The sequence below is a fragment of the Myotis lucifugus genome, unplaced genomic scaffold, assembly GCF_000147115.1.
Source record: "Myotis lucifugus unplaced genomic scaffold, Myoluc2.0 scaffold_9, whole genome shotgun sequence".
NCBI lineage: Eukaryota > Metazoa > Chordata > Mammalia > Chiroptera > Vespertilionidae > Myotis > Myotis lucifugus.
Genome location: NW_005871057.1, coordinates 8,402,714 through 8,418,700, shown reverse-complemented (window position 1 = coordinate 8,418,700; position 15,987 = coordinate 8,402,714).

Sequence of the window (15,987 nt, the reverse complement as noted above, 5' to 3'; positions counted from 1 at the left end):
ACAAAGACTTATATTTTTGATATTTATTTTATATATTTAAATGCCATTTAACAAAGAAAAATCAACCAAAAAAATGAGTTTGCGTGTCACCTCTGACACGCATGTCATAGGTTCGCCATCACTGGTATAGGACATGGTGTTTCAGTTGTGACCTGAAGAAAAGAGTCAGATGGAGAAACAGAAAGACCGCCAGAAGCAAATGGATGCCTATCTACAAAGATGAAGATTTAACCCAGGACCCAGAGCCTGTGGAGAAGTACAAGCTGGTCACTGTGGCAGAATTAGACATTTGAATGAAGGGGGAAGTTGTAAACATATTTTGGAGGGGGTGGGGAGCCATGAGATGGTTTTATGTTTAGTGTTATCAGATTTGTGCTTTAGAAGTAGCAACCTGGATTAGGGCCAGACTGGATGCAAGAAGCCCATTAAGAGAGTGCTGTTAGTAAACTTACTGAAATGTGATGGTCCTTGAATTAATATGGTGGCAATGAGGATAAAGATATATTAATGACTTCAAAATATATTTAGAAAGTAGTGTAATGGTTGAAGGTTCATTTTTTGAAATCTAATTGCTCTGTCACTTATGAGCTGTGTGGCAGTTCACCATACGGGTTAAGAATAAAGATGTTTCAGTCTTTTTATATAAGTAGAGTCCTCTCTGAGCTCAGGCTGTCACTATTAATATGGGCCTAATAATAGCACAGGGTTATTTTAGCATTACACATAAAGTGCTTAGCACAGGACTTGGTGGCTGATTCGCTATTAGAGAGAAGAGAGGGGAATAAAGAATGATACCCAGGTTTCTATTGGGGAAGTTAAAATAATGGCATATGAAAATCAGATATAGTCTAGACACAAGACTCACACAAATATTGTCAATTGATCTTTGACAATGGAGTAAAATTGATTCAAGTGAGAAAAAAAATAGTCTTTTCAACAAATGATGCTGGAACAAGTAGACATCAACATGCAAAAAAAGTGAATCTAGACATAGACCTTATACTTTTTATAAAAATTAATTCAATATGGGCCAAAGACCTAAAAGTGAAAGACAAAACTGTAAAACTCCTAGGAGAAAATCTAGGTGACCTTGGGTTTGGCAATGACATTTTTAGATATAACACCAAAAGCATGATTCATGAAAGAAAAAGATTGATACATTAAGAAACACTAAAATTAAACATTCCTGCTCTGTGAAAGAGAATGAAAAGACAAGTCATGGATGGGGGGAAATTTTTCACAAAACACACATCTGATAGAAGACTTGTATCTATCTGAAACATACAAAGAATTCTTAAAGCTCAACAATAAGAAAACATACCCAATTGTAAAAATTGGCAGGCAAACACCTCACTAAAGAATATATACAAATGGCAAATCTATGTTATAAAAAGCCGTGGCTGTAATGCCGTAATGACCAAATGACTGGTCACCAGGAGGTGTATTGATGGGTCTCGCAGCACGGTGGGTCTGGGTCCCGCCTGCGAGGCAAGTTTCTGGGTCCCACCAGCACAGTGGGTTTCTGGGTCCCACCAGCACAGTGGGTTTCTGGGTCCCACCGGCGCGGCGGGTCTGGGTCTCATGCAATTTTGCGCACTGGGCCTCTAGTCTACACTAATAAAAGAGAAACATGGTAATTAGCATACGACCGCTACCCTTCCCATTGGCTAATCAGCATATCCTTATGCAAATTAACTGTCAGCCAAGATGGCGGCCGGCAGCCATGCACTGAAGTGAGCACGGAGCCTTGCTTGCTTCAGTGACTGTGGACTCCAACGTTCCCCGCCTGCCTTGCCGGCCTCTCAGTTGCAACTCTAAGCAACTATGTACTATGTTGCAAATAAGAAGCTAAACAAAACCCCAGAAACCGGCTGTCAGTCAGCCAAGTTCAGCCAGCCGACCGCAACATTGTATCGATGTTTTCAGCAGCGAGGCCTCAGAGCTAAAGCTGGCCCAGAATAAAAAAAGAAAAGAAAACAAGGAGCGGTTGGGAGCTTCAGTCACTCCCCAACCAGAAAACAGCCCTCAGCCCCTCACCCAGACTGGCCAGGCACCCCAGTGGGGACCCCCACCCTGATCCAGGACACCCTTCAGGGCAAACCAGCCAGCCCCCACCAGTGCACCAGGCCTCTATCCTATATAGTAAAAGGGTAATATGCCTCCCGGCACTGGGATCAGCGGAGCAGCGAGGCTCCCGGCACCGGGATCAGCATGACAGGGTGCAGCGCCCAAACCCCCTGATCGCCCTGCGGCTCTGTGTGTGACAGGGGGCGGGGCCACAACCTCCCTATCCACCCTGCTCTGTTTGTGACAGGGGAAGGCGCCCCAACCCCCTGATCAGCCCTGCTCTGTGCCTGATAGGGGGGAGCTCCCCAATCCCCTGATTGCCCTGCGGCTCTGTGTTTGACAGGGTGCAGCGCACCAACCCCCTGATCGGCCCTGCTCTGTGGGTGATAGAGAGTGGCGCCCCAAACCCCCTCCACGGGCCTTGCTCTGTGTGTGACAGGGTACGGAGCCATAACCTCCCCATTGGTCCTGCCCTGAGTGTGACAGGGTGCAGCGCCCCAACCTCCTGATCCACCCTGCTCTGTGCGTGACAGGGGGTGGCGCCGCAACCTCCCCATCGACCCTGCCTTGAGTGTGACAGGGGGCGGTGCCCCAACCCCCCAATCGGCCCTACCCTGAGCATGACTGAGGGAGGCATTGCAACCTCCCGATCCACCCTGCTCTGTGCATGACAGGGGACGGCGCCCCAGCTCCCCAATCGGCCCTGCTCTGAGCCTGACCAGGGGCTGCACTTAGGGATTGGGCCTGCCCTCTGCCACCCGGGAGCAGGCCTAAGCCAGCAGGTCGTTATCTCCCGAGGGGTCCCAGACTGCGAGAGGGCACAGGCCGGGCTGGGGGACCCCCTGCCCCACCCCACCCCACGAGTGCACAAATTTTTGTGCACCGGGCCTCTAGTCTATATATATATATATAAAAGACTAAGTTACTGACCGTACATCTGTCTGACCATCTGACTGACCAACCAGCTGGTACATATGACGCACAGTGGCAATCCTATATAATAAAAACCTAATATGTTAAGTGTCTGACCATTCGTTAGACCGCTCTACCAGTTGCTATGATGCGCACTGATCTCAAGGGGGCAGATGCTCTGACCAATAGGTTAGCTTGCTTCTGGGTTAGACAAGCCAGATATGCCCTGAAGTCCTCCCCTGGCCCCTCCCCGGCCCCGATCATGCATCGGTGGGGTCAGTCGGCCTGGCCTGCACCCTCTTGCAATCCAGGACCCCTCGGGGCATGTCAGAGAGCCAGTTTTGGTCTGATCCTCACAGGCCTCTAGTTTAAAAACTAAATGTTGACTTTCACATGCACGATACATTTAAAGCTCTCACTGGCACCAATCATGTGCAATGCCAGAATATGTCTGAAGACCAACTATTGGCACAACATACCTAGGAACCCAAAAGAAGCCAATGTTGTTAAAAGAATGTATCTGAAGACCAACTGTTGTTTAATCAATTTATTAGTCATTGTTATTATCAATGTTGTTTTTATATCATGTTTTTGTTGTTTTTATATCATGTCTTTGTTGTTGTTACATTATGTTGCTGTTTATTTAATTTTCTTTCATCTCTGACACTTCTATTAGTATAGAGAAAGGGTGAATAGTGATATTAAAATATTTTGTATTTTAATTTTATAATACTATATTATGTATACTATTTTGACATGTAATTTTTTGCAGTAACATATATCTTTCTTATAATTAATTTTCTTTCAATGTGCACGAATCCATGCACTGGGCCACTAGTAAGTACATAAAAGGTGATCAAGATTATATGTCATCAGTGAATTGCAAACTAAAACAACAATGAGATATCACTACATGCCAATTAGAATGGCCAAAATCCAAAACGCTGACAATACCAAATTCTGTGACAATGTGGAACAAAAAGTAACTCTCACTGATTGCTGATGGGAATAAAAAGTAGTACAGTTATTTTGGAAGACAGTTTGGCAATTTCTTACAAAACTAAATATGCTCTTACCATATAATCCAGCAATTATGCACCTTGGTATTTACCCAAATGAGTTGAATAATTATGTCCACACAAAAATCTCAGCATGAATGCTTATGGCAGCTTTATTCATGATTACTAAGACTTAGAAGCAATTGATATGGCCTTTAAGAGATAAATGGATAGACAAATAATGAAATATTATTCAAATAAACCCTCAAACCACAAAAAGACATGGAGGAAATTCAGAAGCACATTGCTAAGTGAAAGATCCAATGTGAAAAGGCTAATTACTGTATAATTCCTCATATGACTCTGGAAAAATCAAAACTATGGAGACAGTAAATAGATCAGGGATTGCCAGGTGTTCAGGTAGAGGGAGGGATGAATAGGTAGAGCAGAAAGGATTTTTGGAGCAGCAAAATTATTCTGTATACTACTGTAATGATGGATACATTTGTCAAAGCACAGAAGGCATAACACAAAGAATGACCCTAACATAAACTTTGGATTTTAGTTAATAATAAAATATTTTTGCCGAAACCGGTTTGGCTCAGTGGATAGAGCGTCGACCTGCGGACTGAAAGGTCCCAGGTTCGATTCCGGTCAAGGGCATGTACCTGGGTTGCGGGCACATCCCCGGTGGGAGATGTGCAGGAGGCGGCTGATCGATGTTTCTCTCTCATCGATGTTTCTAACTCTCTATCCCTCTCCCTTCCTCTCTGTAAAAAATCAATAAAATATATTTAAAAAAAATATTTAAATTGGCTCATCAGTTGTAACATATGTACCAAATAAAAGCAAGATGTTAATAATAGGAGGGGCTATAGCCTAAAACTGCTCTAAAAATTAAGTTATATATATATTTTTTTCAAAGCAGAAGTGTGTTGGAATTTTGAATTGTGTGAGTAGCAAGTAAAAGAGTGGAGCCATTGAGTGCAGATATACCTTCTTCAGAAGGTTTGGGGCAAATCTGGAAGAAGTGAGGGGGCATGAAGATGTTTCCCCCACTGTTATTATTTTTTTAATAAATGAGATTAGGTAAATGGCAGAAAGGAGAAGTTTAAACATACAGGAGATACACTAAAACTCTAATAAGATGGGAATAGATACAATATAGAACAATGATTAGAATTAAAAATAGAATCTCTTTTCCCTAAAATAAACTGGAAGAAGAAAAATAAAGAGGCTTATGGATATATATTGGTAAATGTAGTGGCAAGAAACTGACACAGGTCTCTTAGGATGGCTTTTTTTTTTCTTCCTGTGAATAAGGTGCAGTGAGATGGGGGAATACTAGGACAAAATATTTGAAGAGCGGGCAGCTACAAAATGTTTATGGTGGAAAATAGGAAGGTAGGAATGACTGCTCAGGTATGGGGAGGGTCCCTTCGGGAACAAAGATTCACATTTTTAGTGGAGTTAATAGGCATTCCCTTAGTGGAGCTAATCTGCACACACTCCTGATGTGTTCTAAGCGACGTTGATTAGCCCAGGTGGAGGCGGGTGTGATAAAAGGAAAACAGCAGGCTTTTGAAGGTATTGGCCAGAACAGCTGAAAAAAAAAAGGGCTGTGATGTTTAAGCTGGATAATAAAGGAAGTAGATATGGAAGAGAGTGTCAAGAGATAACGGACTAAGGTAGAGGGAATAGAGGATTTGATGGAGTCAGATAATAGGCAGGTTGAAGAAACTAAGTTAATTTTTTTAAGGGTGTTGGATAATGTCAGGAAGTTGTTATTTCCGATTTCCAAGATGGCACTATTCTAAGTAATCTAAAGCTCTGGGTGTCACCAGAAATGTAGATGCCTGCATTAAGGGAGAGGTGAGAGTTACTGGAACTGATGCTGCAAGACATGAACTGTTTTCAATCTGCTTCTTAAAGTTTTTAAAGTATTTCCTACATCAGCCAAAATGTAAAATATAGTTGCGCAACATTAAGAATATATTTGTTTTAAAAATATGCAGCATCCTGACTCTAAGCAATGTTACAAATTGGTACATTTTACCTATGACATCCTCTCCTCCACTAGTGTTTCATATTACCCTTATTTTTTAAGAAAAATTTTATTGATTTTAGGTGGGTGGAAGAGAGAAACAGCAATGTGTTGTTCTATTTATTTATTCATTCATTGGTTGATTCTGTGTGTGTGCCCTGACCAGAGATCAAACCCACAATGTTGGCATATCGGGATGATGCTCTAACCAACTGAGCTATATTGCCAGCGCCCTCTAATTGCTTTTAGCTTGCTCTCTCTTCCCCCATAACAGACCCTCACATCCCCTCCCTCTGAGGACCTCTTTGCTTTTCTTAAAATCAGCCCCATGTTCCTAAATCTTCTCTGGTTTTCTGATGGGAATCTGTTTTATTGCCTTAGTTTTCCAAGACAGCTCCTTAAAAAATGTTGAACAGCTGAGTGAGTGATTCATGTTAGTGAATTGAGAGGATGCAAAGCAGAGGGCGCACAGCCTATAGATAAAATATCCGGCCAAATCCTGGTCCTACACTTCCTAGCTCTGTGCCAGTAGGAAATCTTAACCTCTCTGCGCTTCAGTTTTCTTATCTGAACAAGGAAATAAGAGGATCTACTTACCTGTCACAGAGCTAGTAAATAGATAAATAAAGCACTGCTTATAAATAAAATCAGTATTTGCAAATTTGTTGGGCCTCCTGGATACAATACTTTATGAGAGATAACTCTAATGGAGGATGTTTCACACCAGTCAGCATAGTTGATCCTCTCATCCCCCAAGTCACACTGGTGTAGATATCTTACACCTGTGCAGTGCCATCTACTGGTAAAAATAAAAATAATTGTAGGATTTAATATTTCCCTAAGTAATAATTTATTTTAAATTTTTAAAAAATGCATTGACATCTGAGATATTTTGCTGCTCTTATATCCTTCCCCTTACCTATCCTTCGTTTGCTTTTCAAAAGATAGGTTTGCCAAGTAAAAAATAAAAATATATGCACAAAAATTTTAGAAAGAATGCCTTTCTACAAATGGATTGAGCTGAATTATTTCCAGGGTAAAACAATAACTTTTCTTCTGTATCTAAATGTCCAAATTGCTGAGTGATTTACAAACTCGGTCAGAAAGACAAATGAGCTAGTAAGACAGAAGTGTTGCTGGTCCGAGATACATGAGCAGCCTCCACGTGGTGTATCAGCTGGGTTTACTCAAGATTATGTCATTCGCTGTAATAGCATCGTGCACTCTACTGGGAAAGTAAGGAAGCTGCTTCGTTTGCTGTTATCCCAGGGATTGGTAGCAGGTCTTTCCCTAAAGTCACCTAAGACTTTAGTCTTGAAGAATGGGTTTTAGCTAGAAATGGGCTCCAGGAAAGGGGAGGGTAGATAAAAAGAAGAATAAGAGATAGGTAGGAGTGTGGGAAAGAAACTATTGAAGAGCGATCATCACTTAGGAAATAAATAGATGAAAGGAACTCATACTGTGAGTTGAGAAGAGAGATGCACAATGCAATCAATCTTTTCTCAGGTATCATAATTATCCTCAAATTGAGTTTTTCACCATTTTACAATAGGCACTAATGCTGATCTCCAGTTTTGTTTTATATACTGCCATCAAACTAGTTTTATGGATCTCTTTAATAATTTCTGATCAGATGACTTATTGATAATTGGCCAATGACAGCTGAGGATAATTCCATCTGACTTTTTAAGTGATCATAAAATTCTCTTTGCATGAAAAGGCTTAAATTAGAGTTGACTTCTTATCTCACGTTTGGAATTCTTTTCAGGTGATCAGTGGCAACTTAGCTGTGAGCACATCAAAAAAAAAGAAAGAAAGAAAAGGGGGGGAAAAGACAAAAAGGAAAGCTTCTGTTACAGGATTTGGAGGACGAGGATAAAGGCAATCTGCCTGCAAAGGGGTTTGTTTGTTAATTGCTTTGGTCCACTTTACAAGGTCAAATCCATTCTCCTAATGACGAATCTCATCTGTTCTGGCAGAGAAAGAAATGTTTTCTTTCACTTCTACGTGTGGCAAGAGCTCATTCATCTCAGTAAGTTCTGAAGAGAAATCGAGCTACATCAGAGAGAGGAGTATTCAAAGGGCAGCTGATGGCCAGGAAGATATATGGAATTCACTTTCCTGAGACAGACATTCAAATGGTAACAAGTGATAGAAAACAGCTCTATATTTCAGCGTGATGTGTGTTCGCTCCTGATGATTAAACCCCCTGTGAGCCATCTGTGTTTAATGGGTTAGAACTACTTTGTAGCTGCAGTTTTTTCCTTCCCCTGCTCTCTTATTTATTTGAGAGGAGACCGAACTCCACTCTTTAAAAGTTAAGCATGTAAGAAACCCTGCCAAGAGAATCAGAAAGAAAAGGCAAATTTATAGCCTAGTGTTGTTTTAAGCATTTAGTAGTATAAATAAGAAGTGTAGATAAATGTGTACAAGTAGACGCATAAGTGACCCTCTGTTTATCTCAGTTACATTATTTGCCTAAATTCCAGAGCAGAATTAACCCAATTAGTTTATATAATGGCTAATGCTGTCCCTCAGCTTAGCTATTAGGGATGTGCATAACCGAGGCTAGACAGGGGATGGTGTTATTTTACATATAAGTCAAGCCTTGGGGACTGTGGCTTGTATCCAGTGACTCTTGAAGATGAAAAAATCAGAATCCAGTGTGGAAATCATTGTACCGCAAAGCAATGCACACTGCTGGTGTTATTCATGCGATTAAATTCAACTTCTGGTTTAAAATGCCAGGGATGATCATGATTTTCCATATGTGATACCGTCTTACCCAAGACATGTCACATTTTGCTAACATCTCATTATTTTTCTCTGACTTGGGAAAGTCAGCAGCCATAAGCACTCAATAAATATTTGCTGAATAAATTGAACTCTGAGAACTGAGAGGTGAGGTGGCACTGAACATCAGTGACACTTCTGGGATCAGAATCTTGATTCTGTTCTGCTAAAGAGCTGGTGATCTGAGCCAAAGCCAATGGAAATGTTACATGTAGAAGTTTAAATCTAAGGGAATTTCATACAGCTACAAATGTTAATCTGAGACACATAGCTACATGAGCCTAGCAGGTTCTCTCACCATTTATTTTCACTCTTAATGCATTGACTAATTTCAGGGTTTTCCCCTCTTCATACACCTACTTCTATAGATCTCTGAAGATGTTTTCTAAGTTATTTTCCTAAAAAAAATTATCCTGCCTTTTCCCCCCTCTTTGAACCGGCAAACATATCTACAAGGAGAGGCTTCTTAAGCCTTTAAAAACATCAATCAATTTCACAGCTGGGAATAGAGGGATCTAGATAAGAGAGAGCAATTCCTCCATTGAACCTCTGCTTATAAAATTTAGAAAAGGATTTTTGTATAAAGTGAGACAAACTTCGGCAACACTGAGGCAGACAAGGAGTTAAATTAAAGACACAAAAGCAACACTCAGCTGCTGCTGCTTTTTCTTTTCCCTTTCATGGGGAAGGGAGTATTTTTCCTGTAATGACCTCAGAATCTTCTGTCTTTTTCTTGGTCAGAGATCAAGGGGTATACCAGGGTGAAACCTTCTTCTTATTGAACTTTTCTATCAACTTTCTGCAGATGTGTATTTGAAGCCGCACTTACAGTTTTTCCTTCTTTTGCTATACATTTATATAGAGTTTATATTAAAATATGTATGCTATCTTTTCATAATAGGCAAGTTTCAGAAAATGTCATCTATCCAAATAAACTTAATATTCTTTGAAGATAAAGGCCGTGGCTTGCATTTACTCATAACTCCCATGGCTAGCATAGCACATTGTAATATTATGAACTAAGCTCATATTCATTGAATTATTTGAGAGTAGAAAACTCGAAAACATTATTGAATGAAACAAATCATTTCTTTGCTGAACTTGAGAACTTTGGTTCAGTTAATTTAAAAAGGTAAAGGAAATATTTAAATATAAAGAAAAGTTGTGGCCCTCGCTGGTTTGGCTCAGTGGATAGAGCGTCAGCCTGCAGACTGAAGGGTTCTGGGTTCTATTCCGGTCAAGAGCACATGCCCAGGTTTCGAGCTTGATCCACATTGGGGGGCGTGCAGGAGACAGCCAATCAATGATTCTCATCATTGATGTTTCTATCTCTCCCTTTCCCTTCCTCTCTGAAATCAATACAAATATATATTTTTTTAAAAGTTGTGGTGTAATATAAAGAAAAAAAGGATTGTAAGTATTTTAACTAGCATAAACATAGCTTTTCTTTCTTTTTTTCTCTTTTTAAATTAAACTTATTGGGGTGACATCGGTTAATAAGATTATATGGGTTTCAAGTGTACAGTTCTATGACACATCATCTGTATATTGCATTGTGTGCTCACCACCCAAAGTCAATCAAATCTTATTTGGGTTCTCTTTCAGAGAAAAAGAGATAAGATGCTATAGTTTTACAAGCTTCTATTCATTTTTCAATGTCTGGCTCACATGTCACCTCTTATCTGAAGTTTTTCATGACTTATAAAGGTTTGAATTAATTTTTCTTTTACTTGTTTTCAAATAGTATTTTGCTTGAGTAAATTCTATGGAAATTTTTAATTATTTATTGTACTCTTTTAACTCCCCAGACAGCATGTTTATTTTCTCTTAGGTCTTGGCACAAAGAGGATTTCAATAAATGTTTGATAAAGTAAATAAAACTGAATTTAAAGATTAAAATATAAAGAAAAGGAAGAAAAAATATGACATTGACTCAATAGGAGGGAAAGTTGGAATCTGTTAAAATATTTCATTTAAGTACTTCACAGACTATGATAAAGGATTTTCAAATGCATATTTCAATTATTTTTTCTTCTTAGCTCTAAGGAAAACCTGTAGGATAAGGAAGCAGAAGAAGAGGCTTTAAACTTAGGAGTTCCATATATTCTCTGGCCATAAATTTGCTCATCTGTGAGATGAAGATAATAATACCCATTGTCACATAATTGTGAACGTCAAAGGAGAAAATAAATGATAAAGTGCCCTGTTCATTGAAAGCTTTACACAATTTTTCAATGATAGAGGAGAAAATTAAGGCTCAGAGGAATTAAATGACCTACCTAAAGTTTTAAAGCCAAAAGGTGGTAGAACTAGGATTCCTAAGGCCGTATTTCTTCCCTAACACTGACTGCCCAAACAATTTTCCTTCTTCCCAAATATCAAGTTCCCGTCCAGTGATTTCACTAAAATGCCTCATTCATTCATTCTATATGCTGGGGTTGCCTGCTTTAAAAAGGCTCATTTCTTTCAACCCTACATTTTGTTCAAGAGAGATAACCTGATAAACTATTATGTACCCTATTGTACTACTTCCATAACATATGACTATCTTCAAGGTGAACAATTATTTAATCTGGAGAAATGCCCCTGGTCCATTAAAAGGATTTCTTAATCCCTTTTGTGATATGGACTCTGATCTTTGGAACACCTTCTTAGATAATGTTTTTAAATAAATAAAACACATAGGCTTAATAGGGGAACCAAGTATATTGTCTAAACATTTATAAAACTAATTTCAAGTTGTATTAATATCTATGCATCTTTATTGATAGATTGATAAATAACAAGATACAGCAATAGAACTAAAAACTTCCCTAAATTTGAAGTAGCTTGAAAAGTGTTGAAGTTTGAAAACTTTCCTAATCAAATGATAAACTAAAATTATAATTATTTCAAAATATCTATAATAACTAACAAGTGTAATATGAGAACTATATTTTCTTTCTATTGGTGACAAATCACAGGCACTGCTGGTACTATTGAGATTTGTTGTCCACATTCATAATTTTTTTAAATGCCACTTTTCATTCTAGGGGTTAGTGAAAATGAATACAGAATTATTTTTCCATGTCAGTTTATGAACCTTCTGAACTCTATCCAGAGTTACCCCTTCCCTACCCACCGCCCACTAAGTTATGAACCCTATTCTAGTGATACGGGGAGATTTTGAGCATTTGAGTCTTTTCATGTCCACCAATTGGACTGTGTAAGTAACCTGTAGGGGGCTCTTTTTGCCTTCTACTGAGAACCTGTCATGTTTTGACAATGTTGGCAATTGTTCTCGATTACAGTAGTCCCCCAGTGGATGCATGAACTGCAGATAGTACCCGATGTACACTATGTTTTTTATACCTAGGATGAAGTTTAATTTATAAATTAGGCACATTAAGAGATTCACCATAACTAATAATAAGATGGACATATAATAATATACTGCAATAAAAGTTAAGTGGATGTGAGCTCTCTCTCACTTTGATAACTGATCTAATAACTAAGAAGCTACTAAATGACTGACGGGCAGTAGTGTACATAGTTTGGATACATGGACAAAAGGATCATTCACATCCCAGGCAGGACAGAGTGGGACCGCATGAGATTTTGTTGCACGACTCCAAATAGTATTTAAAACTCATAATGGTATTTAAATTGTTTGTTTCTGGAATTTTCCATGTTGACTGTGGGTAACTAAAATCTCAGAAACCGTGAGTAAGGGTGACTACTATATTGTCTTAAATCTTTAAAGTGTATGTTAAAGTACCTAGATAAGAGGAAATATTATAAATATACATTATGTGAAAGCTTCATTAAAAACTTCATGAAAAACTTCAGTATATAATGTCTTGTATTCTAAAGTTAGAAATGCTACCCTAGTGGGTTTGGCTCAGTGGACAGAGCATAGGCCTGCAGACTGAAGGGTCCCAGGTTCGATTCCGGTCAAGGGCACATGCCTGGGTTACGGGCTCAGTCCCCAGTAAGGGGAGTGCAAGAGGCAGTCGATCAATGATTCTCTCTCATCATTGATGTTACTATCTCTCTCTTCCTCTCCTTTCCTCTCTGAAATCAATAAAAAATTAAAAATATAAAAAATAAAGGTAGACATGCTATAAAATAGTATCATGATGAAATGCTCTAGTGAAATAATTTATTTATGAGAGATAACCTAATAAACTATTATGTACCTTATTTTACTACTTCCATAACATATGACTATATTCAAGGCGAACAATTATTTAATCTGGAGAAATGCCCCTGGTCCATTAAAAGGATTTCTTAATCCCTTTTGTGCTATGGAACCCCTTCTTAGATAATGTTTTTAAATAAATAAAACACATAGGCTTAATAGGGGAACCAAGTATATTTTCTAAATATTTACAATATTTAAGTTGTATTGGACTTAAAAATGCATAGCGGTATATAATTCTAAGACTAAGGAAAAAAAAGAAAAATCTCCTTTCCATATCCTAATACTTATTTAGGACATTAAAGAATTAGCAAGACCCTGTTGTAAAGCCTTGCTCGCCAATTTTGCAATATATTTCCAGGATACATTATGGCAATTTAAAAAGGAGTTATTAAAACAAACAAAAATACCCTGTTTTAGCATTAACTATTCCCTGTAAGACCAATCTTGCATTTAATCTGTTTTGCACCATAAATACTAACTCTACTGCTAAACATTTCACTTCTGATTGATTTTTTTCATTTGAATCATCAGTGACATTTCTTTCTGACTTGTATAAAATATATATGATGAGACTTAGAACTTAAGTACAAAAGTACTACTTAAGATATAATTTTATTAAACAGATTCCTTACAAAATCCATATTCATATTCAATGCAAAATATGAATAGCTATCAGGAAACAATGTCTATTGGAATTTTGGATTTCTAATTTTTTTTTAGAGATGGCTTAAAGTTAACAATTATATTCTAAATTAGAGGCCCAATGCACAAAACTTCGTGCAAGAGTAGGCCTTCCTTTCCCCGGCTGCTGTCACCAGCTTCTTTCTGGCACTCGGGACCAGAGCTGGCTTCCCTCTGGCCCCAGTTTCATCAGGAAGGACATCTGGAATGATGTTCAGAAGATGTCTGGTCTAATTAGCATATTACCCTTTTATTATTATAGATGATAAACATACATCTTTATATTCTAATCAGAGAAAAAAGAAATCAGCTCAACTAAGACTTAAAAATTAAGTTCATTTCCATATTTCTTCCAAAATATTTAGCAACAGAAGTGGTAACTTTATAAATTAAAATTATATCTAACAAAATCATTCATTGTTTACAACACTATTCACATTAAATGTTGAAAGGCAAAAGTCAGGGTCACTGGTAAGTTTAGAAATTTATTTTAAATTTTTCAAACAGTTTATGTAAACACTGTAGTTGACTTTTAACTTTTTTAGCCAACTCATTCCTTAGTTGCTTATAAACTACAATCAGCATAATATATCAAACAGCACTATAGGAAACTCAGGGAAGTGATGCATGAATTCTACTATGGAAGTCAAGTGTTTGAGGAGAGAAAGTAAAGATACTAGAAGGAAACAATAACATATCATCTTGTAAGAAGTTGTGCTAGGTGCATTGGTCTTCCCCTTTTCCCTTCTTTGGAGGGAAAAAGTCAATGGCTAATTGAAATAATGAAACTAATACACTCCTGTAATTTATACACAGAATTTCATGGTTTCCCTCAAAGTTATATAGATTAAGTAACTCTGTTTTTCTTTTTTTATTTTTGTTTTTTATTGTTGCAGATGTTATTCTTTTGAGATATGTTGTAGGACTGAGGGCAAAGATTACAGTTTTCTTTCTTCCTTCTTTTCTTTCTTTCTTTCTTTCTTTCTTTCTTTCTTTCTTTCTTTCTCTCTATCTTCTCTTTTGATTGCTTCCATAAGAAGTTACATAAGATAATCACTTTTAATATTCATAAGAAATAAAATATTTAACTTCAGAAATCCACAAACTTCTGAAATTTCATTTTATGTTTATGAAAGAAACTTCAAACCTCATCTAATTCTCCATTAAATTTATGTCTTATCATGAGATCCAAAGTACACTAAATTGCTCAGGGAAAAGAGTACAGGAATCATCTCTTAATCCACCTGTGCCAGACGATGAGTGAAGAAGCAGATAGGGGATGAAATGTGAGCAAAATGCTCAATTATCAATGCAGTCAAGGAAGATGCCAATAAAAGGAAATGAAACCCTTAGTTTGTCCTCATGTATCTAAGTTCAACATTATTGTGAACAATATTAATTCTAGTATGAAACTTGGTTTAGCCTGTTCATAAAGAGCAAGAGAAAATTCAGGAAGTGAATTTATGACTTTTTAAAAGATTTATCTTTTCCTATTATATCAAAGTTCAATTCATTATATTTTAGCAACTTAAATATGTAATAACACTTTCAGCCAATAAAAAAGGTGAGTGTATTAACTTAAAAAATCGGTTCATTTCTTACTGTCATCAATTCTTACTGTGAGGCATGGTTAAGGATGCTTTATTCATGTGTCTGTCCAGAAAGACTGTGAGCTCAATATGAACAAGAATCATGGTCCGTTGTTACTTAATTATCCCAAATAGTACTTTACACACTGCAGGTGTTTAAAAAAATTGTGCGGATTGAATCAAATTTATACAGAGCATTATGTATGTAGAACCTCAATTAAAAGATGTGATATAATTTAAAAAAACAGAACTATAGAAGCTTCAGCTGATTATTAGAAAAAAATGAGAGGAAAAACAGAATAGGAAAACTAAGGCATGAATTGAAATTTAAAATTGGACTCTGAGTTTTGTTTCTCATTTAAAAAATCGAAAGTATTAGCCAAGGAACACTAAAATTTCAACTAAGAAAGCAAGGAAAATGAACATGAATACTACTAATTTGGGAATTTAAAAAAATATATTACATTTTAGTTCTAAGTTTTAGTTCACGAATTCCAACTAACCACATACCCTGTATATGAATATATTAAAAGAAGTTATTGTCTTCTAAAACATGAAGGATACTTAACAGCTGCCTAAACAATCTTTTAACACACGCTCCTGCATGTAAGCATAATTCTCAGGGCCAAAGTTGAACAAGTTTGTCTTGGGAACAAAACTAAAAAGAGAGAACACAAAAGTAATAAAGAACAGAGTTATTAGGAAGTCAAAGAATGTTTG